Source organism: Protopterus annectens, chromosome 16.part0 (assembly GCF_019279795.1).
Source record: "Protopterus annectens isolate FY-2018-M chromosome 16.part0, PAN1.0, whole genome shotgun sequence".
NCBI classification, from domain to species: domain Eukaryota; kingdom Metazoa; phylum Chordata; order Ceratodontiformes; family Protopteridae; genus Protopterus; species Protopterus annectens.
In genome coordinates, this window is record NC_056750.1 from 780,932,670 (window position 1) to 780,957,901 (window position 25,232).

Here is a 25,232-nt window from a genome sequence, read left to right on the forward strand (position 1 = left end):
GAATATTCATTCATCATTTATAGAGTTAGTAACTCATATCTGGGTCAAATGTGTCTCACATTAGAAAAAATAAATAGGAAAACTCAGAGGATACCCTACTACTTAAGAGGTGAACAGCAGTTTGACATTCAAATACTCATCTACATACATGACAACTTATGCAATGTAACTCTGTAGTTATAAAGACAACAAGAACAGGCAGATACTGCGGTTTGGTCATACATAGGCCTGTTTGCAATTAAGCTACCTATTTCATGTGATACCCATGCATTACAAGTACATGTAACTCACTACCAGAGCTGATTAGATATGGTTATCTCTACTGAAAGTTGGAGATGGAAGTATTTGTCATTCTCTCCAGGCAATTAATGTTGAAAGAGGAAAGGCCTAGGGATGGCCACATGAGTGGGACAAAATGATGTAAAGAAACATCAGCATAAAAGAATGGATGTGCTGCCATGATAATATTCTTCCACTAGTGAGTTTGAGAAGTAAGGAGACAAGAGTTAAGGAACTTGTTAAAGTATGCATTCCAATCTTAAATTATTACTGCACTTTTCTCTAGTGTCAGAAGTATATCAATGTGAGTTTTCAGCTCCTTTTCTGGGACAACCATCACAGTGTCTGTGATACTATAAGTCTACAGAACATACCATTTAAACTGACAACATTAATTAGTACTTACGTGTTACACATTTATTCCCCCAGGTATCTGCAAAATAATACGAAATTAGATTACAGCATTAATAGAACATGCATTAAAGCACAAAAAGCTAATGCATTTTAGAAGAATTTAAAGGCAAAAATATACTGTTTATTCTAAGAGCTAAAGATACATATGCAGTGATGACAAAGTATTACAACTGGATTCATGAAATTCAGAAATTCATCATAAGAGCAAAGCTTGGAAGGTGAATTTCTGGAGTCTATTTCAATCACATATAAACAAACACATGTGGAGAGCTGATTATAATTCTTTATAATATTTAGCTAACCAATGCCTTACAAAAAAAAAAACTTGGCAGCACAATTGACAACTTTAAAAAATATATCACATAAGGAAAGGTGACACACAGATACTGGCCAAAAGCAAAGTTAACTTCTAAATAACCAGTTGTTTTAAAGGCTGTTAGATGCTTTGTGGCTTCACACTTTTGTCTGTCTGTGGTAGCACAAAGTGCGTTGACAGCTTGTAAAGCTGTCATCTTGTAGTTCTGTTATGGCTGACTTGTGTATAGCAGGGTATAATTAACTAATAAGTTTTGAACATATGAATCTCAATACAACATACCTTTCTAGTATGGAAAGAGTGCTATAAAACTGTTTTCATCCCATATGATTATACTGAGGTTCGTACACATGAACCCTATTATAGAGAAGGTTATTCTTCCCAACTATGGAGTATAATCAGCATGCTCCATGCATCACAGTGTTTATTATAAGCTGGTATGCCCTATTAATGTTTATAACCCTATGAAAAACTATTTTAGATATCAAACATTAAGAATTGCATTGTTGTCTGTAGCTCATATAAATTGATTCAGAAATAAGTGCAGTAGCTATGTATTCTATCTATTTAAAAAAAAAATTATACAGTTTAGCCTTTAGCAGTAAAGGTGAACAATAACACCTGTCAAAGGGCAGCTTCCCTGTTTCCTTAGGGAAAAATACTGTCCCTTTGACACCATCATAGAGCAATGTCTGCACTATGACCCTTTTCTTAAGGGTGCATATTAATGCCCATTTAAGAGCAGCTTTTGCCATATGTCCCTATTTGCTGAGGGTACTTATTAACTCTCGTCAAACGGTATCTTGTGCACTATGTCCTGATTTCCTAAGGATGTGTATTACCTTTGAGGGAGGGGGTTGGCATAATGGTTAAGGTGTTAGCTCACAGGTACAAGGTACAGGGCTTAATTCTGTCCTCTGGTTATTGGCTAAGCTTGTAATAATCTGCAGACTGATAGCCTCATATTTTCATATGAACCGATAACTCTAATCAAAGCATATCTTGTGCACAATGTCCATTTTTCCTAAAGATGCACATTAACTCTCATCAAAGGACAGTATCTGTACTTTATCCCTATTTTCTATGGGTGGACATTAATGCTCATCAAAGGGCAGCTTGTGCGCTATGTCCCTACTTTCTAAGGATGCAGATTAACATCCACTGAAGCGTGGCTTCTGCTGTACATCACAGTTTCCTGAGGCTTCATATTATTACTCCTAAAGGGGCAATATCTGCACCATATCCTTATTCTGTAAGGATGGAAAGGATATGCATAAATACACAACAAAAGGCAGCTTCAACACTGTCCCTATTTCCAAAAGGTATGCATTAACATTCATCAAAAGACAGCTTCAGCAGTGTTCCTATTTCCAAAATGTATACATTAATAAAAGACAGCTTCAACACTGTCCCTGTTTCCAAAGGGTATGCATTGACAGCTTCAACACTGTCCCTGTTTCCAAAGGGTATGCATTAATACCCACCAAAAGACAGCTTCAGCAGTGTCCCTATTTCCAAAGGGTATACATTAATAAAAGACAGCTTCAACACTGTCCCTATTTCCAAAGGGTATGCATTAATACCCACCAAAAGACAGCTTCAGCAGTGTCCCTATTTCCAAAGGGTATACATTAATAAAAGACAGTTTCAACACTGTCCCTATTTCCAAAGGGTATGCATTAACACCCATCAAAAGACAGCTTCAACAGTGTCCTCCATTTCCAAAGGGTATACATTAATAAAAGACAGCTTCAACACTGTCCCTGTTTCCAAATGGTATGCATTAATACCCATCAAAAGACAGCGTCAGCAGTGTCCTCTATTTCCAAAGGGTATACAATAATAAAAGACAGCTTCAACACTGTCCCTGTTTCCAAAGGGTATGCATTAACACCCATCAAAAGACAGCTTCAGCAGTGTCCCTATTTCCAAAGGGAATACATTAATAAATGACAGCTTCAACACTGTCCCTGTTTCCAAAGGGTATGCATTAATACCCATCAAAAGACAGCTTCAGCAGTGTCCCTATTTCCAAAGGGTATATGTTAATAAAAGACAGCTTCAACACTGTCCCTATTTACAAAGGCTATGCATTAACACCCATCAAAAGACAGCTTCAGCAGTGTCCCTATTTCCAAAGGGTATACATTAATAAAAGACAGCTTCACCACTGTCCCTGTTTCCAAATGGTATTCATTAATACCCATCAAAAGACAGCTTCAACAATGTCCCTATTTCCAAAGGGTATACATTAATAAAAGACAGCTTCAACAATGTCCCTATTTCCAAAGGGTATACATTAACAGCCATCATAAGGCAGCTTCAACACTGTTTCCAAAGGGTATGCATTAAGACCCTTCAAAGGACAGCTTCAGCAGTGTCCCTATTTCCAAAGGGTATGCACTAACATCCATCAAAAGACAGCTTCAGCAGTGTTCCTATTTCCAAAGGGTATACATTAATAAAAGACAGCTTCAACACTGTCCCTATTTCCAAAGGGTATACATTAACACCCATCAGAAGGCAGCTTCAACACTGTTTCCAAAGGGTATGCATTAACACCCATCAAAAGACAGCTTCAGCAGTGTCCCTATTTTCAAAGGGTATACATTAACACCCATCACAAGACAGCTTCAGCACTGTCCCTATTTCCAAAGGGTATACATTTATACCTATTAAAAGACAGCTTAAACACTGTCCCTATTTCCAAAGGGTATACATTAATATCTATCAAAAGACAGCTTCAGCACTGTCCCTATTTCCAAAGGGCATGCATGAATACCCACTGAAATACAGTTTTTACATTATATCTTTTTATATTCTATGGGTGCATATTAATATGTTACGCCCCTGCACTGGCCCAGTAAGCAAGGAGCCTCAATCCTCACCACTAACACCAGTGAGAGATGTGCACATTCCACACACAGTAAAGTACAATTTCCCTTAAGAGCACACAGAGATTACATTCAGTCAGTTGTTGGTTTCTCCCTCCTTCTCCAGATCCCCAATAAGACTCCCCACTGGTACAGCTATAGGGTTAAGATCTCAGCCAAGTGATCAAGCCAAAACTTCCAGCACCCTCTCTGTCCAACCAGTGCTTCATGTCCCTGCCCAACTAATTCCCACACACACACACACACACACACACACACACACACACACACACACACACACACACACACACACACACACACACACATGCACACACACACACACACACACACACACACATGAACACATTGAGATTTGATTTATATACCAACACACAAATACTTCTGGGGAAGGCTGGCACAGGTTTACTAGCTATGCCCCCTTCTGCCCAGACTATAAGGTAGTACTAGCTGCCACCAACCACTCTTATCAGCTACTATAAGGCCCCTCCCAAAGGGTGACCAATTCTACTGTGTAATGTTATTATTATCTAAATGGTAAGTGTGAATAACAGCAAGGCTATTTAAGAGTGGCCTGTACAGTGTCACCAAATACAAACGCAAGTACTCTAAGAGCTTAAATATCTCTAAACAAACCAGCCACAATTAAAATGTTTAAATTTATTTAATAATAAATAATAAAAGCACAAGACAATACTCAATAACTCAATACAGTAACAACAGAGTTCAGAACCACAGGAAATACTTTAAAGTAAAATTGCAGGACAGTCTCAAATAAATACAGAAAACATCTAAACTAATCTTTACTGTATTCCTATATATATCTAAGAGATACTATGACCTAAATGACTTACTTACAGAGCCAGGCAAATATAGATAAGAAGTGCTGATGAGAGGATGTGGTCAGATCCAAAGACAAATACAAAATGCGCAAACTCACTCTCTGAGATAGTTCTTAAATTACAATCAAACATTTTTGCTGGGTTATCTCGGATTACATCATTCTTTTTCACCTCTGCCTTCAGTTCCCAGGCTAACAGAAACTTAAAATTTAGCACCCCTGTGTCAAAAATACTCATCTCTCAGAAACTTGCCTGGAACTGGAAGTCGTAAAACAGTTAAACAATTTTACCTTGGAAACCTGTAATTATTTCTGTTTCCAGACAATGGAAAGAATTCCTAGCTGCTGATATTCTGTCTCCTAGCCGAGATAAACACCATCATAAGCAATTCACTTATTTTCTTAGAGTTTGCAAGGTAAGTCTGTTGTTTTCCAGTAGGGTACACTGTGGTTATATTCTTGAAGCTCAGTACAGAACATACAGTTCAACACACACGTCTGCACCAGTACTTTAATATACACATAACATATAGTTTTCTTACATTTGTAAGACAAGCATACAAATCATATTACTATTCACAAATGACATAGAATTATTTACAAAGTTCCAGATAGCTGGGCTGGTAGTATTCACAATTAATAACCCCCAAAAGGCAGTTTCTGTATTATGCCCATATTTCTGAAATCTTATTAGAATAATAGTAGTACACCATGAATAGTCCCAAAGTCTTAGCTGGAAAAGGACAGGGGCAGTGATGTAGCTTACATACCAGAATGACAGACCCATCCTTCTGCATGTTTCGGTCCTCAGTCCTTCATAACTTAACTTATTAATGAATAACCTGCATAAACGTAAGTTACCTTAGCATTTCCCCTTAATCACCCATGATAAGTAAAGTAAACTGACTCATACATTTGTCTCCCTGACCCAAACTTTTACAGCTATACCTTGTACCTTTGTGGATTTTTAACAATCAGGCACAGATTCCTATTTGCAAGTTGTACTTATTTGTCAGACATTTGAACAAGTAACCCTGATAAAAACCTCAACATTGTATACTGTTGGTCTGTCTTTCCTGCTAAAAGTAAGTACAATTAAAGTGTTAAGTGCAGGTTTTAGGCCCTTACATTAAACTTACCTGTGGCATGGTTCTGCCCGATCTGCTTCCCCTCGCATTGCTTAGGCTTAATTCGCTCCTCTCCCACCCACCCACCCCAAGTATACTCAAATTTATACTTTCACCTTATTGTCTGGTCACTCCCACAGCCTCCTCCTACCACTATAACTTGTCTTCCCACCTTCTCACCAATCTTCCCCTTTTCCTTGTCCACCTTGGGCTGCCTCCTCTGTGGCTTTCCTCTCACATACTTAACTCTTTCACTCCCTAGCACACCTACTATCTCCTCACATACTATTTCCACCCCTCAATACTGTTCCTTCCCTCACACTGCTTATTTCTGGCCACTACCCTTCTCTAATATATTTCTTTATATTTTCCCTATAACTCTTCCCCTCCTTTTTTCACCACACAATGCTATCCTTACTGCTATTTTTCCCACTTCTAATCTCACTAGCCCTAAGCACTTCCTGCCACACTGATCTCCATATCTTCCCCTCTTCCCCCACCTTTCCCTTTCCCAGATCTTTTCCAACATATAACCAAGCTCCACTGACTATTGTCCCCTCTCTTTTCTGTCTCTTCCCCTTTCAATGTCTTAAATTTAAACTTGTGGCCTACCCTGCTGTTACTCCTAAGCACAAACTCAAGTACTCCTTTCCCCTTATAGACCACACTCAACTTTTCCATCTTGTCTTTGCTCTTCTGGCTTCTGGTGACATCCATCCCAATCCTGGTCCCTCCCCTAACTCCACTCCCTTTCCACCTTCATCTGTTCTCCCCCCAAAAACATCCTCAAATATCTTCAGCCTCAAACATCTCTCTATCTCTGCAATGAACATCCAAAGCCTAAACAACAAAACGTCTGAACTTCATGCATGGTTGTCCCAACAGAAACCTCACATCCTGGCCCTGTCAGAAACCTGGCTAAAACATCATATCAATTCCTCTGAATTTCTCCCACCTCAATAAAATATCTCTAGGTCTGATAGGACACTCAAAAAAGGCGGTGGGATGACTATCCTATACTCTGTTTCACTGATGCTAACACCTATAGACATTACCCTTCCTGGTTTCTCCCCTGCTGAACTACTGCTCCTTGACTGCCGCTTCAATAATTATAGGGAGGTTGTTATTCCCTCTATCTATATCCCCCCAGGTAAAAACATTCCTATCCTGGAACATTTACTCTCCTGGATAAACACCTCTATCCCCTATGAAACCATCATTCTTGGAGATGTTACTATAGATTAGAACTCCCTTATTGGTGGCTTACCACAACATTTCATAAACCTGTATGGATTCTCACAACTGATCACTACCCCTACCCACAACAGTAAAAATGATACTGGATGCACAATTGACTGGATCTTGACCAACTGTCCAAACAGCTATTGTAACCCTTCTACCTTCCCTGACTCTATTAGTGACCATTCTCTCATCTCTATCTTAAGGCACTCTCCTCATCTCTCTAAGCCTCATCTCTACAGAGATTGTAGGAAACTGACTAACTTTTCCCCTGAAACCTTTAACTATAGACTCTCTGCCATCAACTGGTGTTTCCAAAAAACTCTCCCACTCAATGATGCTGTTACTAAATTCAACCACATTTTCCTTGATGTCCTAAACTCTCTTGCCTCAACTCGCAAAATCAGAACCAAATCTAATTTCACACCCTGGCTCTCCAAAGTTACTCGTGCTTTGATGCATGAAAGAGATGCTCTATGGAAAAAATGGCAAACAACTAAAACTCCCATCTTTCTCCAAGGTTATAAGCAACTCAAGCATTGTGTAAAAAACTTATTATTTTGGATAAATGCCAATATTTCACTAAATTTCAAAGCTCTTACCCAAATTACCCCAACATATTCTGGAGTACCATCAACTCCCTGCTCCACACTGGTTCTCCTACCATCCCTAACCCTTTCCCCTATCACTCTCCCTCTGAAACTGCAGACTTACTCAACAAACACTTCATAGACAACATCTCTGAACTCCGACCCTCTGGTAACTGTGCTCATTCTAACTGTTCTGTGTCACTCTCACCTCCCCTTAAACCTCTATGCTTCTCTGTCTCAGCCTTTTACATTGCAACTTGTTTCTACTAAATATATCAAAGCCCTGCTTCTTAAACTAAAACCATGCTCTCCATCCACTGATAAACTCCCCCCTGAATTTCTGAAACTTGCTGCTGACTCTATTGCATATCCTGTATCTATCTTAATCAGCCGCTCCATTTGGGAATCTACCATACTGGAAATATGGAAATCCTTCTATACCACTCCTCTGCACAAAGGTGGCAACTCTGTTGAACCCTCTAACTATAGACCAATCACTATTCTCTCACCACTCTCTAAGATTCTTGAAAAATGTATACATGCTCAACTACTGTCCTATCTCATTCATGACAATCTCCTCACCCCCTCGCAACATGCTTTCTGCCCTAAACACAGGACCTCAACTGCCTTACTATCCTATACTCTAAAGGTTGCAGAAGCTAGGGACAACAACCTCCTCATCTTCTGTCTATTCCTTGATCTCTCTAAAACCTTTGACACTATGTCTCATCCCATCCTTCTTAACAAACTCTCACACATAAACCTCTCCCCTTCTACTCTTGACTGCTTCCAATCCTACCTTATTGGCAGAAAACAAGCTGTTAGATGGCAGCAGGCTTTCTCACCCTTCCTTGCTGTTCAAACAGGAGTACCCCAAGGCTCCCTACTTGAACTGCTCCTTTTCATCATTTTTACAACCTACATTCATCCTGCAGTCTCTCATCTGTAATACAATATGCAGATGACTCTACTCTCTTATCTCTCTCAAGTACTATCTCTGAACTACACACACTAACACAGAATTCATTCATCTCTATGGAAAAATGGCTCAGAAATAATCAACTAATCAAAAAACTCCACCAAAAACTTGTACTTTATAGGAACAAAAAAATCCCTCACTACTGCCACCAAATGCACTCTTGTGCAGGCGTTTCTCTTATCTAGTCTTCTGTATGCTTCCCCATCCTTACCAATACCCAAACTACCTCATTGCAGAAACTGGAACAAACATACAAGAAAATTGCCAGATTTATTGTAAACCAACCACTTTCATTGCATCACTGCCTCTCACGAAACAAACTTTAGTGGCTGGAATTTCTGCACATTCTTCTACAATCGCAACTCCACACTGCCTTTTCCATACTCAACAACCCCTCTGCCTGCCCTGCTCTCACCTCCCATGTTACCCTCTTATCTCCCCCCCTGGCCTCTCCGGTGTGCTGATCAGCATCTTCTCTCAGTTTATAAACCCAAAAGGAATATTGGCAAACTACTTTACAAACACTCTGTGGAACAAACTCCCTCTCCATATTAGATGCAACCTTTCCTTTCCCTGTTTTAAAAAGGAGCTTAAATCCCACATACTAAACTTGAAATTATGCCGTTGCCTTGACCACACGTAGTCTTAGTATGTCCTACTGTATACCCTGTTGCATCTCCTAACTTTCTTTCTCTGTTAGTAACTTCTGCTTAAACTAACCTCCTAAACCCTTTACTACTATAGCCCCTTCCTTTCTCTCCCCCTCCCATTCTCCACACTATTTATCCCCCCCACTTCCTGTCAATGTCTGTACATTTTCCTTATTTTGAAAAATTACCCATTTGTTTTTACTATTATATGTAATAAATTTAGACCACTGCTATCAGTGCAACCCTTAATGTTCATATTGTTTTGTTTTTCTCTTTATAATTAATTTCTTATTTGCATTGTTATTTTTAATATTTTTTGTCGTGTAAGTTTATCTTTGCTTATGTTTGCTGGGACTCTTTCCCCTTGGATCGCCAATGAAAATGGGTTGCTTACTATCAGTGCAATGCAAATAGTTAATAACCTTTTCTTTTTTACAATTATTTTGTATTGTGATTGTTATTTAACATTTGTATATTGTCAGTTTATCATTACTTGTGTTTGCTGGGGCTTTTCCCCTCGGGTGTCCACTGAAAATGGATTTGTTTGCAAACTCATTTGGACTAACCTGGTTAACAAATGTGAAATAAATAAATTGATTATGTTGGTAGGCAAATATAACTAGAACAATAACCTTCAGGTTTTTTTTTCAGATTTTAAAACTCTTAGTATGCAATGACAATTTGAGTTAAATAGCCTTTATAAGAAATAAATTTTAACAACTGGATTCCAGTGTCAGCACAATCAAATATAAAGAAAGGTGACTATATTAAAATCAAAAGGCCAAACTCCTAGCTTTCCCCTTTTCTGCTGTTTTAAGATCCTTAACTTTGAGTTTGATGACGAAAAGAAAATTTTGCATAAAGGCCATAAGAATGATGGGAAACACAAGAATGCAAATATTCTGCTCTAAGATTTACAAGACTATATTTGTAATGTGCATTTGGACAAAAAAATTGTGCCATTTACACAGCACTAATGAGGGTGAATGAATAAAGCTGACATTGAGGTTTCTAACTACTTTGGCATTTTCATTGAGTACAATCTGTCGATAAATTAGATTTTAAACAAAATAAAAAAAATGTTTCTATCAGCACAAAACTGTTTGGAAATCACATCTTTTCAACTGTCTTCTATAACAGAAATTAACCTGCAGTTGTTGTCTCCTCTTCCATTTCTATCTCAAAGTCCATGAGCGTGGATATTGCCTATAGTACAACACTGTTAAAAATTTTTGATTATATTTGCTTGATCGCTAAGTAAAAAAGTAAGGTTCTACCAGCCCCTACGAAAGGCCTCAGAGATCAGACATATCTAAAAAGACTAGCCCACTCAATCAGCCAAACAAAACTTTTTAGCTTGTGATTATAGTGCCAGACTCCCATAATGCAAAAGGAGAATTCCAGCCAGAGACAGCATCTACAGTGCTAGAGATCTCTTGATGGTAATGCAAATAGGTTTTAATTAACTTTTTTTTTTGCAGTAGATATTACACAAATTGCCCTTTTTTTTCCTCAGCTCTCAGTAAGGGCTGGTACTTCTGAAGTGAAGGAACTGGTCTTGAATGTGCTTTATAATGTTGTTCAGTTTGTACGTCTGCGTAACCTTAAAGTTCTACTTTTCCCTGAAGTACCTGTGCCCTCACTCATTCATCAATATATAATGTCTAAAAGTGAAGCCGGGGAATTCATAAATATAGTGCATAAGTGACTACAAGTATTCTGCACATTCTGTTTAGTATGTTGTCTTTCTGTGCCACAGTTCATAGACAGAGATTGTAGAACTCCATATTGGCATGCAGAGGAATTTCTAATTGCTGGTGGCACAGAGAAGCAAGGCTATACAATATGTACTATTTTGTTCTGATGTTACAAACCTTCTGATCACTTATGCTGCATGTCCAGTACTGAAGAGCAACACAGGGCAGCAGGAAACAGATTATTAATAAGCTATGTGTCGGATACTTACTCCTTTCTGTGTTGTGCTTTGTCAGTACAGCCACTTATTTGGCATGATAGCAGAGCTTTGGTCATTATCGCAATTTGATAATGAGTAGATCTGGTGCCCTAACAAATCCCATTGGCTGGAGCTTGGGGGCATCACTCTGTGGGGGTGTGAATATGTGTGGCTGTGGTAGTAGGTTTGTCTGAATAACATGGAACTCTACTGCCACTAGGGTTCTTCTGACTATGCAAAGTATTTTTTTTTTAAATTTAGGCACTGAAGTGTTACTCAGCTTTAGTAACTGAGCAATGCATCAGCAGGGATCAGGGGTTAGGTTCATAGGTTGGTACTAGGCTATCAACCCTAGGGCCTATACAAGCCTAGCCATAATAATTCCTTGGCCATTTCTTCCCACAGTATTTACTTCCCTGGACCCTTGTCTAGCAAGTGACTGACGGGATCCCTGGGGTGAATTTCCTATCTCCCATCCAATCATCAAGGTTCCTTTTGAAGAGGAGCTCTGCTTGATATGTATGGGCAGTCTATTCCAGAGTCTGGGGAGTCTCTGGGTCAGGAACCTATCCCTCCAGCATGTTTTGTTCATTGTGATGACAAGGTTTAGATCCCTGGAGCATGTGGTTCTGAGTACTCTTAGTGTACTCAGAGGTGAGGCACCACTGTAAGTAAGCAGCTCTGATCTTGTAACTTATTTTCTTGGAACCAGCCTGCACCCAACTTCTAACTTATGTTATTGGGACCATCCTGTGCCCCATTGGTGCACTGTCTTAGACTCTTGTATGGTTGTTGGGGGTGTGATTTTATTTGTACTCCATCCACAGAGCATGGCTACACAGTGGAATAATTCTCTATATGGGAGCTTATCCTATTTTGTACAGTTCTAGGAACTGCATAGTATTTTGCCATTCTACAGCATTTCAGCCCTAGTCTTAACTCACATTGTTTTACTATTTTTTTAATTCATTTGTTAACTGGGTAAGCCTACTGGACACATGTGCCCTGTTCGATATCAACCCTGGAGTCATACAGCAGGCAAATTCAGGTAGAAGGAATCAAACTCTGTACCACTAGTTACAGATAGCAGCTTATTGACATTTTGGACTGTTATTCCTCTGGGCTAAATTTTTCATTCTTCCCATAAGTTTTGTTAAGGCTAATTGCTACCTCATTCTGATTCCTCCATTTTAATTTGTTATACTTTTTATTTGCTTGGTTACTCCTTTGCCGGGCTTAGATCCATATACCTAATTTGTTGCTTACAATTCTCTATAACATGCACTATATCACAACTGATTAATTAAATGATTCATTTGAAGACTAATACTAATGCAGATCCCATTATCGAATGCATTTTTTTGTAAACTAGGACGTGTATCTTATGACTGATAAAATTATTAGTATTTTATTTATTGACATTTATAGTGGTTATTTTATATCACATTTACAAAGTTTATTATTACTTTTTGTTGCTGTTGTTGCTTAGAATAAACATTCCTAACACTGAAACAACTCAGTGAAGTCTGTATTTCTTTAGACCTTCATGTTACAAACAATGAAAGTATGGAAGATAAATCAGGAGTCCAATGATGCCACTGAATCTCTGTACAGCCAAAGGAATGCTTTCAATTCATAATCTTTCTTCAGGACAATGCCACAGGTTTGCCACTTTACTATGAGGTAGTTTTATTAACTGACTTAGGTTGTATTTAATGAGTTAAAGCTCATATTTGTGAAGGCAACTTTGAAAATTATCATTTTTCAATGGATTAGAGGGTCTGCTTTAAGAATGGAAGAGACTCTTAACGTACTTTGTACTTCTGTATTGTTAGGGCTAAGATCTGACCTGGCGGCCTTATGAACCACGGCAAAGTAAAGATTGCTTTATATTTCATTAATGGAGGATGCTGTGGTACCTATTTATACCTTCTGATTAATGGACAATGCTGTGGTACCTATTCATACCTTCTGATTAATGGAGGATGCTGTGGTATCTAGTCATATCTTTTACAAAGAGGATCCTAGGCCTTAAACACTTGTCCTATATGGACAGACTAAAAAAACTCCAACTATTCGTTGTCTCATACCACCTACTTAGAGGCAATCTCTGCTTTACTTACAAAGCCATGTCTAACTCATCTCTGTTAGAAATGCTACATCTAAAGACATCCCAATCCCTCCGCACCACATGATCCAGAGACCTCAACCTCATTACCACAATGAACAGAACATGCTGGAGGGGCAGGTTCATAACCCACAGACTGCCCATGTTATGGAAGAGACTTCCCATACATGTCAAACAGAGCACCTCACCGGCCCTCTTCAAGAGAAATCTTGATGAGTGGATGGGAAATAGAAAATTCACCCCGGGGATCACTCCATTGGCTCTACTTGACAGAGCCACTGGGAAATAAGGTTGGGTGGCATGATACCAGGGTAATCCTATCACTTTCTTGTTTTTTTTTTTATTTCTTGATTTTGATTTTACTTTTGTGATATGGAATCTTTTCTTACCAAGTTCCCCTCTGTAAATGGGCTATGTTAAATAGGGAAAACCCTACAAACAAAATATAAATAAAAAAATACAATATAATATGGTATAATAGAATAGAATACTGCATGATATGATATGATATGATATGATATGATATGATATGATATGATATGATATGATACAATAGAACAGAACAGGAAAAGTATAAATACTTACAGTGACGACAGCTGTACCCTGAAACAGAGAAAAGAAAGCAAAATGTAATAAGTTAGTTCTGTTTCTCATAATGCAATAGTTCTTACATCTTTGTTCTACATTTTGCTTCTTTCTAGCTCTTTTGTACTCTGACTAGGGTACATCTAAACTTATGCTCAGTATTCTTCCAATTCATTTGTACAAGTAGTCCCTTCAACATTGTAGGTGCAAAGAGGGCAACAAAGAGTTTCTGTGGTTAAAGATTATATACTGTCTGGGATACGGCTGTGACCTAAAGCTACAGTCCGGCTAGGCTTTGTATCTCCTACCTCATGGTTTCCATGGCTTTCTCAGTTCTGCCTATCTTCCCAAAATATACCATTCTCTTGCCACTCCCATGGTAAAAACAGTGAAAGCCCTTACTATGGCCCTCATGACCCTGGTTTGGTTAGTGGCTAGAGCGAATGATGGAGCAGCAGGGAGGGATGGGCTTTACCATCCCAGAAGTGTGGCCAATGACATGGGTTTTTCTCATGATGGTGCCTGACAGAGACTAGAGACATTGTGAGTTTGGAGGCATAGTGCTGGTGGTGGATGGGTGGGTATTGCTGAGCTGATTTTGATCAATGTCCCCCATTTCACTCCAACTTGTGGATACTACCATTAGTCACTAGAGGAGGGGGAAATAGTGGATGGATCATATCAGAAAAAAAACCCTAGCACAATGATGACAGCTGGGACCCCCATGATGCATTTAAGTTTCACGACTGGCCCCAGATATTATTAGAGGAAGTCTGGTGGCCGAGGAGAAGCTAACAGACCTCTTGTGGATGTGAGGCACTGGGCTGGAGTGCTATAGGATGATGCAGGGACCCAAGCAAATGCCAGCCTCTTCGTTGTCCAGAAAATAATAATAATAATATTAAATAAATAAACACACACACACACACACACACACATACACACACACACACACACACACACACACACACACACACACACACACACACACACACACACACACACACGCACACAACCACACACGCGCACACACATACACATGGAAACACCTAAAGTTGAAATAAGTGAATTGCTCTTTATTGCAAACTTCTCATTCCATGTGAGTAAATGCAGCTTTGCCTAAGGTCTAGACTTCATCAGTCACAAATTCCTTCTAATAAAAAATAAATTTTTAAATATCTTAATAGAGAACACTCAGTTGGACACATAGATCAGGAAACAGGGTGAGTCATTTTTGAATGCTGAAGAAGGATGTTTTATAGATTTTCTTTTATGGTAGTTTTACGGGCAATTACAAATGATAGGAAATGCTGCAGACAATGAAGTGCCAAAGTGACAGTATTACTACCTATGTCACCAAATAACGATCTCACGTTCAAGTCATTTTCTGTCTACCTTGGCCCTATACTGTTTGACACTCTGTAGTACCTATTTGTTTTACTTTACAGTGTATAAGATCTCTTTGTGGAGCTATTCACCCCTATGTCCACTATAAATTACCCTTAATCTGGATGCACATCCCAGTAACTAAAACATAAGTACCTACATGCATGCATACATGCATATGTACATAAATATTTCAGCTAGGCTTATCAATGACTGAATATAAAGAGGTCTCATACCAAAAAAAAAAAACATGAGTAAGATTAACCTTATAAATGCTCCTGCGATAAGGCACAGAATGCAGTCCCTTTTCTGGATATACACAGAGTGCTTTAAACTGCAGTTGGACAGTTCTGTACCTCTGATACTTTCTATCTTTATGAAGGAAGGAAATGTAATGGCTATGCTTTAAAACAAACAATATACAAAATTCCCAGAATGTGTTTACCCTACTTCCTTTGACCAAGGTACCTACCTTTGTCTAGGTAAATACTTTTCTGAAACTGAAAATGATTCTACCTCAGGAGACAAAGAAACACCTAGCCAAGGAATAGAACATATATATGGTAACTTTGCAAAAATACAATTGATGAAAATAAGGCACTGCTTATGGGGTGCGTGGAGGTTCCCCTTTCTCCAATGATCTCTAACCTCAGAATTCACTATGACTTATTTGACCTGACTTCAGATAACATCTTGGGTGTCTTTTGGAGCTGTTATGAGGGAAGAGAAGAGAGATATGGCTTTGCTGTCTCACCTATCTTTAGAGGGGAGGAGGCAGGGTGAAGGTATAGGTGTTTTTTCCAGTAGTAGAATGCCAAGAGGAGATCAGAAGTGATGTAGGAGCACTGGGTTTGAGGAGAAGTGGGCAGGCAGTCTTGAGTGGTTATGTCGCCTCAGGAAGCAAGTGACACACCCTCACTGATATGCCCATTACACAACAAACCTTTGAGTGGTAGGGTACTTGTGTGGTGGGGTTAAGCACCCAAAGCACAAAACCCCCAGGTCGCAGATAGGTCATGACTCTACTCTCTGCCCTATGACTCTCACCCTTGTAAGAGTAACAGGGACATAAAGCTCTTACCTCCTGGAGCAACAAAATGGATTGTATGGGGCATGTGGTGGGAGGGAAATGAGCCCGATAGTCCCAAAGTGAGGGTGGCAGAAAACAGGCAGCACTTTGCACTGTTGGAAGTCAGTATCTGTCAGCACAATTACTTTTGGTATAGCATGACCGATACATTGCAGCTAGGGAATGTACATTCCGCAAACTGTAACTGAACACATGCGGTTATACGAAATTTATACTTTATAACTCAAATAAACCTGGCAGGGAATTGTATAGCTGACAGTTTATCACCATCAATATTTTGAGATAAACCACTTAGTGTGGTCTGAAGGTGATCATTTTGGTTGAATGAAGATGAGGTGTCTAAATTACATTTTGCTGAATTCATTGGACAGAAAGAGCAATTGGAAGGTAAAGTTTCACATGCACTTCTGCTCCCTTAAGTTTATATAATCTCAACCAAAGTGTTATGACCTTGGAGTTGTCTAACTTAAGATAGATGTGGGGAGGAAACTTACCACTAATGCTTCTTTATTCACCTCCCCACATATCTACACAACACCTCGTCTCCACATCGTATTTATGCAGTTTTAACTGGTTTGACCTCCATGCAGCTGAGATCACTATCCTCCAAGCTTAAGTTGACAAAGTGAGCACTGGATGTAAGGAGGGTGCGTGTCCAAAAAGCTACCATAGCTTCTTGCAGAGTTAGGGTTTGCAGCTTAGAGTTACAATCTTATCTCCTACTTGCTAGTTTCACCAATGTAGGTCCACCTGTATTGAGGTGGAATCTGTGAGAGTGGCCCCAAATGGACACTACAGCAGGACCATCTCCACAGATCCTCCCATATAGCTGCCACCTGGTTTCCACCAATGCCTATACATCATCCATGTACCTGCTAAGTTCTGCCCTTGTTTCTACGATCAGCACCTATTGCCCCTGTCCAAGAGAGACACAGATGGAACCTCCTTTCTGTAAGTACTCTGGCTTGTACATGCTTTGTATTTCATTCAGAAGAATGAAAGGTATATGCATTCAGAGCACATTAGCCCCTAGAGCATGTAAGCAGCTTCCTGGAAGTCTATTTTTTATCAGCCCAGAAATGAAGGCAACTCTAGGTAAATCTGTTTATAACTGAACTATATCTTACCGCTGTATGTAGGTAGGAATGCATTCCCTTTGCATACATATGCACTATACTTCAATAATGCTGTTCTTCTGCATTAATAAATATCTTGAGACCACTTGATATATTTAGGACAATGTGTATTCTTGGCATGATAAGTTGAAGGGATTTCTATACTTTAACCCACAATTCTTTGGCTGAATGATATTTTGGGTATAGTACGCAATTCTGCATGTTCTTAACACATCTCTAATGATGAAGGTGAAATATTTGCAAATCCTTTTTAATCAAATTGCTGGATTCCAGCCAGTATAAGAACAGTCTCTTTATGTGGATATCAGTAGAAGGTCTGTTCTCAATTGGAAGTTTGTGGATCCCCAGTGTTCTGCACTTATGAATCAGAGATAAAAAACTGAAATCTGGACTATAGCCATAACAATACAGGAAAGCTGCTGCAAAGCTGAACCTATATAATGCATATCAGGATCCGCTGTAGCACATTAGGCCACTTTCCTCACTCTCTCACTCCCCCACAGTAGGGGAACTAGTATCTGAGGCTGTACCTGCATTATTTAATCATTTGCTGCAATGTTGCTCCTGTGCTAAAGCGTTGCATTTTGTTATCCGAGAGTTTTTGCATATCATTTATGGGGTTTAAAAATCATGGCTAAACGATCAAATGACTTCTTCACGTAAATCATTGTAAGGGAACTATGACATTTCCTGTGAACATTAAGCTTTGAAGTTGGAGGAATGAGCTAACTGCTGCAAGCAATGTCCGGTACTGAAGTGCACTGATCAACCTTAGCCAGGGAGGTAGAGTTTTAGCCATTTTCCTGCAATAGCCGATATCCACTTGAGATACTCTAAAGAGGTTACCACTTCGGGTGGCGTAAATGACATGGAAAACAGGCACAACAGACAAGCCTCAATGCAGAAATAACATTAATTGGCATAATAATTATAGGCATGAAACAGTAGGGTTTTTATCCACATTAAAAATTCACTAATGGGTCAAAAATTGGTCTTTTAAAGCTAAAATAAATTCTTGACCAACATTAGATGTAACAAGATGGTACTATGGAGCAACAATAACTGGGTGTGGATTTGGTATAAAGGTCTTCACCTCATAAACACAAGATGCAGGGTTTGATTCTGACTGGGTTATTGGTTAGGCTTAAAATGGACTTCAGGGCAGTTTGCCTAGTATTCACCTATGAACCTATGAATACTCGAGTCTCAGATACTTATTCTTGTAAAATGGACCCCCCTGGCATCAGGATACTGTAACCTAGGCAGGTTAGTGATACAATAATAAGTAGTTTACCCACTTAAAAATGGAATGCTACAACCACATAAAACGAGAAGACAAAAAGATTTCTCCATGAGCAGTTCAAGGAAAGTTGTTCAACAGGATGTCAAACAGGCTGTTGTGTATGTTTGTAATGTATGCCAAGAATGCTGCTGTAAATGAATATGAAAGATAGAAAACCTGAAATCCGAAGCAAGGCTGGAATGCCGTGTAGATAACCGTGTCACATGGTTTCCAAAAACAGCTATGAAGATAAGACTTGAGAGTGATGAAAGAGTAAAACAACCAAGCTGATGGTCTTAGGGTATAACAAATGAAGAATGCAATTAACTTGTAGCCTTGAAATGCATTGGCATGCCTCAGTCTTATTCACCTAAGGGACAGCTGAAGGTTAGGAGGCTGAAAGTCATCTATCATTGAATGGCCAAACATAAAATATAAATGTCAAAATATAACATGGGAATGGCAAAGATAACATTTAAATTATAAAATGATTATAAAATGAAAAAATAATCTGTTTTCTCTAGGGATTGACTCCACACCCCACTAACTAAACCAACTCAGAGGTCACACTACCATGGAGGTAAAGGGAATTCTTGACTTTCTGACCATGCCATATGCCTTCCCAGGCCCTTTCTGAAGATGGATATGCATAAATGTAGACAGGCAAGCAGGGGTGGCCCATGGTTCTGGTTACTGGGCTGCAGCCCCAAATTAAAAAAATATAAGAAAAGAAATTCTGTTGAATTCAGAAATCCAATGGTTATTTTTAAATTAAACTTTCTGTTCTGTTCTGGGGAGGTCTGAAGCAAACAAAGAAAATAATAAATAAATAAACTGGCGTAATTTGCAGAAGCCCAGTGTCGGCCTGGTAATATGCTTACTCCACCAATCAGTAGAGCTCGCAGTGCAGTGTCAGCCTGGTAGTATCTTACTCCACCAATCAGCAGAACTCTCAGCCCAGTGTCATTCTGGTAGTAGGCTTACTCCACAAATCAGCAGAGGTCTTGAGAACATCATAAATGTTGTACATGCAGACAATGAGAAGATAGATTCCTGTGAGACAGTTATGTATGTATTTATGCATTCATTTGATGCAGCCAAACAACTGAGGTATGAAGTCATACAAGTACCTGTAACTGATGGTCACATCTGTGTGTGTGTGTGTGTGTGTGTGTGTGTGTGTGTGTGTGTGTGTGTGTGTGTGTGTGTGTGTGTGTGTGTGTGTGTGTGTGTGTGTGTGTGTGTGTGTGTGTGTGTATATATATATATATATATATATATATATATATATATATATATATATATATATATATATATATGTGTGTGTGTGTGTGTGTGTGTGTGTGTGTGTGTGTGTGTGTATATACATACAACAGACAGACCTTACAGGCAGATGTGGCCATCTTAGACTGGCAGATGGCCTAGAGATTTAAGGCTGTGAGCTGTAGTTACTCTGTAACCATTTTATTCGGCCAGCCATCATTTGCCTGTTGTGTGACCGCGAGTCAATCACTTAACCAGACAATGTTTAAGGGTAGCTGGGAATATGGGCAAGGCTCCTCAATTGTACACTGGTCTGCAATCCTATTAACTACCTATGAATCAACATGGATAAATACATATCTAGCTAAATATTTATCTATTTATTTATGCATGTTGATCTGGGCAGTCCATCTAGGCAATATACTGACATAAAGTACAGAAATAGTTCAAAAAAGTTAATATTTATAAAAAAAAGTGTACCTTAGAAACAGATTTGTTTAACAGATTATGGGTTTGCATGATAGTACAGCTAACACTAAATATTACCAAATTATCCTTACATGAAATTACAGCACAGATTTTAGAAATGTTTCACCTAATTTTAATTCAGTATGTGCAGCTGAATTGCAGTAAGACATACAGATATGGTAACTGATAGATATGAATATTGTTTATACACACATGATGACAGTAGAAAAGCACTCTATTCTTATGAATTAAAAGCATTTATGAAAAAGAGAGCAAGGAAAAAATTGTAATATAAATCCCATATAGACTGGTTTGTCAAATTGAAAAAAAGTGTGAAGAAGAAAGAGTTGGATGGTAAAGGAGGGAAATATAAAGTAGATGGTAGGAAGGGAGGAGAGGTGAGTAACAGAAATATACTCCTCTGAAGGGTCGTTCAAGGATGTTCTGAGAGAAATAGCCATGCAGTTGTGATAATTATCTAGGTGCCGTTATCCAGGTATGGAACACCTATGAATCCAGGTCTTGTTTAGGTACTGTTTAAGCTGGGTTTTGAAACATAATAACTTGTCTGCCATTATGAGTGTGTGAGACAGAGAATTCCATCATTTTGAAATGTAGTTGGAGTATTAAGTGTCCCCAACCTTGCCAATGGACTTAGCAGTAAGCAGGACAGATTTCTTACATCTCTCTCTCTATATATATGTATATATAGCGAAATGGCTTTTATAAGCAAATTCTTTTACCAGGAAAAAGATTGAGCTTGGCCACATATGCTACTTTGCCATTTTTGTGACTGTAGTGCAATGTCGGAGTTGGTATATTTAAGTAGTGGGGGTGTGGGAGGCACAGCCCTGCACATCGGGCGGGTATGGTGGGTGGAGCCCCCCACTTTATGTAATATTTTAATTTTTTTTTTTTTTTTTTTTTTTTTGTGGAACAGCGATTTTTTTCCTGTTCTAAGCATTCAAGATTATAAGCTTTCGCTTACATAGGTTTGATAAATCATTGTTCACTTTTTTAAGAATTTGATGATTTAACATAGTCCCTATATATATATATATATATATATATATATATATATATATATATATATATGTGTGTGTGTGTGTGAACATTCAAAATGTCACAAAGACAGTGACTTTCATGCAAATATTGAATTGAAAACACACAGTTGTTTAATCAATAATACATAATGTTGACTAGGCAAAGGAAACAATCAGTCTCAGAGAACTGAAAAAGGAAGTGAACAAAGTGTGCCAAAAGACAACCCAAATGTTATGCTGGTACAACAAATGTGCTAAAAGTGAGTAGATCACTCCCAAAACATCTGCAGAGTGCTATAGCAGAATAGAATCTCAAAAGCTGATAGAATTATTACATGTTGATGGCTATTCTTGCTTTTCAGTGACTACTTAAAAGACAAACAGGGTAATCACACAGAAGAGTATTCTCGGTGCCTGTTACTTTTTCTTTCTAAAGTGGCCAGTTTTCAGTCTTTTGTTATGCCTGAGTTGTAGTCCTTAAACTCATCCCCCTCCCCTAAACACCTCATCTTCATATCTGTCAAAGTGACAAACGTAATTTGAGCTGTTTGTTGTTGTGATCCACAGCAAGAGACAAAGTTCATGTACCGTTGCCTTGTACTATCCACATACTTTCAGTGGGACACTTATTTTTGCTGCACCATAGCCTCTTTCTGTATTCAAGTTTTATTCCTTACTATCTATTAATTGGTAACATGTTGTTTGGCAAACCTTCCAACTTCATTTTTCAGAGATTCCTGAGAAAGCAAAATTCTTAAATAATTGTGTCACAAAGACCATAAAAATAAAACATTTTGTTTATTTATAAAACTGTGATGTACTTAAAATAAGACTTTTTTGCATCAATGTGCATTTTCTAAACAATAGTAATGCAAGTGTAAACTAACACATTATTGACTTAACAGTAATCACCATTGATTACCTGAGAAATTATGAGAGGCAGGTCAAAGGTAAGATTAAACAAATCATGAGCATTCTGCAAAATCAGGGACATTTGAGATGTATGGTCTTGGGCCATTTACCTCTTATTGTACTGTTGTCTGTATTTACTCCTTGTAATTTGTCTCTTACAACTGGAGGAGTTATCCATGCTGTCTGCAGTAATTTTCTTAAACCAGTAAATCATTGTTAGTGCATCTTCTCCAATTTATTTTTCACACACTGTAGCTCAGTATCCAGCCCCCCCCCCATTCACTGTTTTGTTTCCGATTCCATTCACTTTAGTTTTTCATTACTCTTTATAAAGGCGAAAGCCAACACATTCCAGCTAGGCTTATAAATGCCTTCGGGCAGATAGCCTAGTACCTACCTATGAACCTATCTCTACACCAAGGAAAAACAACTCAGTATCAGAACTCTCTCTCTCTTTCTCTTTCTCTCTTTCTCTCTCTCTCTCTCTCTCTCTCTCTCTTTCTCTTTCTGTCTTTCTCTCTCTCTCTCTTTCTCTTTCTCTCTTTCTCTCTCTCTCTCTCTCACTCTCTCTCTCTCTTTCTCTCTCTCTCTTTCTCACTTTCTCTTTCTCTCTTTCTTTCTCTCTCTCTCTCGCCTTTGTTTCATATGTAGTCTTCTGGTCCCAAGCCTCACTTAGAATGGTCACATAGGATGGTCAGACTTGTTACACTTAAGTGAATATAAGTAGAGCTCCCATGACACAGTAGATTGGGTTTCATGTATCCAAGTACATCAAGAAGGGATTAATCATGCTTGGTTGCAGCAAATGCTCTGGATACCATGTGCGTCATGTCAAGCATTTTTTATTAATTTATTTTTTATCCTGTTAACAAGATTGGTTCAATATCTCCCCTTCCTGCACCCAGTTGATCCATTTCCTTGGTGGAGGCACAAATTGGATATTAAGGAGTTGGGCGGTTTACAGATTTAGCAGACTGCCCTACCTCCTCCACCCCACCCCACCCCACTGGGCTGTCATGTCTTTTTGTTGTAATAGCAGTGACCCAAACTGCCTCTTTCCCAGGATGGAAGAGCTAGAATCAGCCTCTGACCCCCATTCTCCCCCACCTTTCTCCTCCAACAGAAATGCCCCAGTTTAAAATAGGTTGTCGGGAGTAAGGTCAGAGCTTTATCCCTCTGTGTTACAAGGCTGGATCTGTTTCATGCCGTTTTTGTACAAATAAAATTGACTGACTGTTGTTTAATAAAAGCTGCATTTGTTTAAGTGACATTTTTTGGAATAAAGCTTTTCTGTGTCGATTAGCAGCACCTTCTGTTGCTATGTAGTTTGCTGCTCTACCTGAATATGAAAATTGCCTGTATGAGAAAGTCTGTAGTTTGAGTGTCAAGGACCATGGAATGTATACACTATGACAAGGTAAGACTGAAATCAGTTATGATGAGACCCTGGCAATATTGAGAGGACGTAGGTCAGAGGAGTAGATGCCAAGGAAAAGAGACAGAAATATGCAAGGAATTGAAATGATTTAATCCTATGTGTCTCAGCCAGCAATGTGACTTCACACCCCACCTTTCAGTCATTGCTGCATTTAATTATCAATAGGGGGCCCTAAACATTAATGCTGCCAGTAAAAATCCTGAATAACAGTGGCCTTATGTAGATTCCGGTGTTATGCCATTGGTGAATCTGGGGACTTGGACAATTCCTGTTTTAGTTTCATTCATCTTCTAAAATGCAAACAATTGTATATCCACACTGCTACTTTGTTTTTTGACCTGTCATAGGTAGAATGTTTATTATTACCAGCTACATAAAAACAGCAATGAATAGCCTTACTTCTCTCATGATACTGACTTAAAGTGAACACTTACAGCGCTTGGCCTGTACGGTATTTTCTGTTACACCATCAGTCTGCAGGGAATCTAGAAAACACAGAAAGGCGGTTGCTGTTACATTCCCAAGCTAAATAACACTTTGTTTACATAGAAAACTACAATAATATTTACCTTCATTGTTTTCTTCAGAATTTTCATTACTGCCTTCCATCTCCTGAGAACCTGAAATCATAGCACAATAATTTATGCTCGGATGGGTTTACATGTTTATTTTCAGTCATTTTGAGCTTAATTCTTTTCATGAGATGAAGTAAGCATGCATGCAGTACAAGACATGTAATAAGATTTAGTACCAACACAGCTCCTCAGATATTCTTCTGTTCTCTCGATTGCCAAACAACCTCATTACGAACTGAGCAGCATCAGAATTACATTGTTGAAATGCCAGTGCAAATAAGTGTTTATGAAACATGAGATGCTTGTGATATATACTCGTGAGGAGTCTAGGTCATTTCACAGAATGTTCATTTGACAGAATCACAAATGGTCAAACACAACTGACTGAAAACTCATTTGACTGAATCACAAGTGATCGAAAACATTATACACAACAAATATACTGTAAATTAATTTTTGCAAGGGGGAATCAAGCAATCCCTGCATCCCCAAATGATGAGCTGTGCCCCACAAATCCTTAAACACACACACACACACACACACACACACACACACACACACACACATATATATATATATATATATATATATATATATATATATATATATATTGCTGCTAGAGTGTCTCAAAGATCATTGATAAGGC

The 25,232-nt window shown here is 38.7% G+C and overlaps 1 long non-coding RNA gene across 1 annotated transcript; it reads right to left on the minus strand.

The window, feature by feature from the left end:
* Positions 1-683: 683 nt before the first annotated feature.
* On the minus strand, positions 684-24,669 carry LOC122791083. The gene is made up of 4 exons (XR_006363069.1): positions 24,581-24,669; positions 24,446-24,496; positions 13,994-14,011; positions 684-712 (listed from the first exon to the last, which is right to left on the minus strand). It is a non-coding gene; the product is annotated as an uncharacterized LOC122791083 (long non-coding RNA).
* Positions 24,670-25,232: the final 563 nt, after the last annotated feature.